The following is a 4,289-nucleotide window of genomic DNA, read 5'->3' on the forward strand; positions in this document are numbered from 1 at the left end:
ATTTTTATCATAGGTACACTTCAACTGTGAGAGACGGAATCTAAAACAAAAATCCAGAAACTCACATTGTATGATTTTTAAGTAATTAATTTGCATTTTATTGCATGACATAAGTATTTGATACATCAGAAAAGCAGAACTTAATATTTGGTACAGAAACCTTTGTTTGCAATTACAGAGATCATACGTTTCCTGAAGGTCTTGACCAGGTTTGCACACACTGCAGCAGGGATTTTGGCCCACTCCTCCATACAGACCTTCTCCTGATCCTTCAGGTTTCGGGGCTGTCGCTGGGCAATACAGACTTTCAGCTCCCTCCAAAGATGTTCTATTGGGTTCAGGTCTGGAGACTGGCTAGGCCACTCCAGGACCTTGAGATGCTTCTTACGGAGCCACTCCTTAGTTGCCCTGGCTGTGTGTTTCGGGTCGTTGTCATGCTGGAAGACCCAGCCACGACCCATCTTCAATGCTCTTACTGAGGGAAGGAGGTTGTTGGCCAAGATCTCGCGATACATGGCCCCATCCATCCTCCCCTCAATACGGTGCAGTCGTCCTGTCCCCTTTGCAGAAAAGCATCCCCAAAGAATGATGTTTCCACCTCCATGCTTCACAGTTGGGATGGTGTTCTTGGGGTTGTACTCATCCTTCTTCTTCCTCCAAACACGGCGAGTGGAGTTTAGACCAAAAAGCTATATTTTTGTCTCATCAGACCACATGACCTTCTCCCATTCCTCCTCTGGATCATCCAGATGGTCATTGGCAAACTTCAGACGGGCCTGGACATGCACTGGCTTGAGCAGGGGGACCTTGCGTGCGCTGCAGGATTTTAATCCATGACGGCGTAGTGTGTTACTAATGGTTTTCTTTGAGACTGTGGTCCCAGCTCTCTTCAGGTCATTGACCAGGTCCTGCCGTGTAGTTCTGAGCTGATCCCTCACCTTCCTCATGATCATTGATGCCCCACGAGGTGAGATCTTGCATGGAGCCCCAGACCGAGGGTGATTGACCGTCATCTTGAACTTCTTCCATTTTCTAATAATTGCGCCAACAGTTGTTGTCTTCTCACCAAGCTGCTTGCCTATTGTCCTGTAGCCCATCCCAGCCTTGTGCAGGTCTACAATTTTATCCCTGATGTCCTTACACAGCTCTCTGGTCTTGGCCATTGTGGAGAGGTTGGAGTCTGTTTGATTGAGTGTGTGGACAGGTGTCTTTTATACAGGTAACGAGTTCAAACAGGTGCAGTTAATACAGGTAATGAGTGGAGAACAGGAGGGCTTCTTAAAGAAAAACTAACAGGTCTGTGAGAGCTGGAATTCTTACTGGTTGGTAGGTGATCAAATACTTATGTCATGCAATAAAATGCAAATTAATTACTTAAAAATGTGATTTTCTGGATTTTTGTTTTAGATTCCGTCTCTCACAGTTGAAGTGTACCTATGATAAAAATTACAGACATCTACATCAGGGGTGTCAAACGTCCAGCCCGCGGGCCGGATCAGGCCCGCAAACGGGTTTAATCCGGCCCGCGAGATGATAAAAAAAAAAACTGTCCTCAGGCTCCAGCTTTATGTTTATATGTTTTTATGTTGATGTGCTATTGTTTTTAATAGATTTTATTTTATTTGTATATTTAACCTATTCTTGACTCTGTGGTTCGTGCACTTGTTTGGGGAACAGGATTTCATTATTTTTTATCTACATTTCTGCCTGAGAAATGACACCCTGATATAGTTCTGTGATCTGTGAAACAGTTCTGTTAATCACTGAGGCATTGTGTGTTTGTGTGTTCTTTTTCTTTAGAATTTTCAAATAAACTTGACGTGTTTTATGATTAATAGGGATGTTGTGCTTGTACTATTTTGGACACACTGTCCTCAGGCTCCAGTTTTATGTTGTATGTTGATCGTATTAAAACAAAGAAAACAATCTGAAGTTGTTGTTTTTAAGTTATATATACCATGATTTTTCCGGTCCGGCCCACTTGGGAATAGATTTTCCTCCATGTGGCCCCTGAGCTAAAATGAGTTTGATACCCCTGCTCTACATGCTTTGTAAGTAGGAAAACCTGCAAAATCGACAGTGTATCAAATACTTGTTCTCCCCACTGTACATTATAAGATTATTATGGATAAGAGCTATATTATTTGTATTTGTCAAACGGCAGCCAAGCATCGATCATCATGTCACCAGAATAAGACCCTCAATATTTATTGGAAATGCGCATCAAGCTCGTCACCTTGCACATTCACCACCCTGTGAAGTTCATCATAATTTATTTAATCTGTAGCCTAATAAACTGCATGCCTTCTCAAGTACACTACATGACCAAAAGTATGTGGACATGGCTCGTTGAACATCTCATTCTAAAATCATGGGCATTAATATGGAGTTGGTCCCCCTTTTGCTGCTATAACAGCATCCACTCTTCTAGGAAGGCTTTCCACTAGATGTTGGAACATTGCTGCGGGGACCTGCTTCCATTCAGACACGAGCATTACTGAGGTCGGGCACTGATGTTGGGCTATTAGGCCTGGCTCGAAGTCTACGTTCCAATTCATCCCAAAGGTGTAAGATGGAGTTGATGTCAGGGCTCAAGTCAAGTTCTTCCACACTGATCTCAACAAACCATTTCTGTATGGACCTCGCTTTGTGCACGGGGGCATTGTCATGCTGAAACAGGAAAGGGCCTTCCCCAAACTGTTGCCACAAAGTTGGAAGCACAGAATCGTCTAGAATGTCATTGTATGCTGAAGTGTTAAGATTTCCCTTCACTGGAACTAAGGGGCCTAGCCCAAACGATGACAAACAGCCCCAGACCATTATTCCTCCTCCACCAAACTTTACAGTTGACACTATGCATTGGGGCAGGTAGCGTTCTCCTGGCATCCGCCAAACCCAGATTTGTCCGTCGGACTGCCAGATGGAGAAGCGTGATTCATCACTCCAAAGAACGCCTTCCACTGCTCCAGAGTCCAATGGCGGCAAGCTTTACATTACTCCAGCCGACACTTGGCATTGAGCATGGTGATCTTGGGCTTGTGTGCGGCTGCTCGGCCATGGAAACCCATTTCATGAATTTCAGTTATTGTGCTGACGTTGCTTCCAGAGGCAATTTGGAACTCGCTAGTGAGTGTTGCAACTGAGGACAGAGGATTTTTAAGCATTACACGCTTCAGCACTCAGCTCCCATTCTGTGAGCTTGTGTGGCCTACCAGTTCGTGGCTGAGCCGTTGTTGCTCCTAGACGTTGCCACTTCACAATAACAGCACTTACAGTTGACGGGGGCAGCTCTAGCAGGGAAGAACTGACTTGTTGGAAAGGTGGCATCCTATGATGGTGCCACGTTGAAAGTCACTGAGCTCTTCAGCAAGGCCATTCTACTGCCAATGTTTGTCTATGGCGATTGCATAGCTGTGTGCTCGATTTTATACACCTGTCAGTAACAGGTATGGCTGAAATAACCACTAATTTGAAAGGGTTATTATATATATTGTATATATAGTGTATCGTTGCGTGACTACAAGTTTACTTCGATATGATGGTCATTACTAAATTATATATAAATCAATATTTGCGCATTACGCCATTTCTCGCATAATTAATTTTACAGACACAAAAAGATCCCACTGTGTCGAACGAACAAATTGTCTGTCGGCATTTATAAAATTGTACCATCATTTCCTGTTTCCATCAGCCCGATTGTGACTTTTTTTATGTGTCAGGTACAGTGAGGGAAAAAAGTATTTGATCCCCTGCTGATTTTGTACGTTTGCCCACTGACAAAGACATGATCAGTCTATAATTTTAATGGTAGGTTTATCTGAACAGTGAGAGACAGAATAACAACAAAAAAATCCAGAAAAACGGATGTCAAAAATGTTATAAATTGATTTTTCATTTTAATGAGGGAAAAACGTATTTGACCCCTCTGCAAAACATGACTTAGTACTTGGTGGAAAAACCCTTGTTGGCAATCACAGAGGTCAGACGTTTCTTGTAGTTGGCCACCAGGTTTGCACACATCTCAGGAGGGATTTTGTCCCACTCCTTGTTGCGGATCTTCTCCAAGTCATTAAGGTTTGTCGTTTGGCAACTCGACCCTTCAGTTCCCTCCCCAGATTTTCTATGGGATTAAGGTCTGGCGACTGGCTAGGCCACTCTAGGACCTTAATGTGCTTCTTCTTGAGCCACTCCTTTGTTGCCTTGGCCGTGTGTTTTGGGTCATTGTCATGCTGGAATACCCATCCACGACCCATTTTCAATGCCCTGGCTGAGGAAAGGATGTTCTC

Source organism: Coregonus lavaretus (genome assembly GCF_964263955.1).
Source record: "Coregonus lavaretus genome assembly, chromosome: 11".
Taxonomy (NCBI): Eukaryota; Metazoa; Chordata; class Actinopteri; order Salmoniformes; family Salmonidae; genus Coregonus; species Coregonus lavaretus.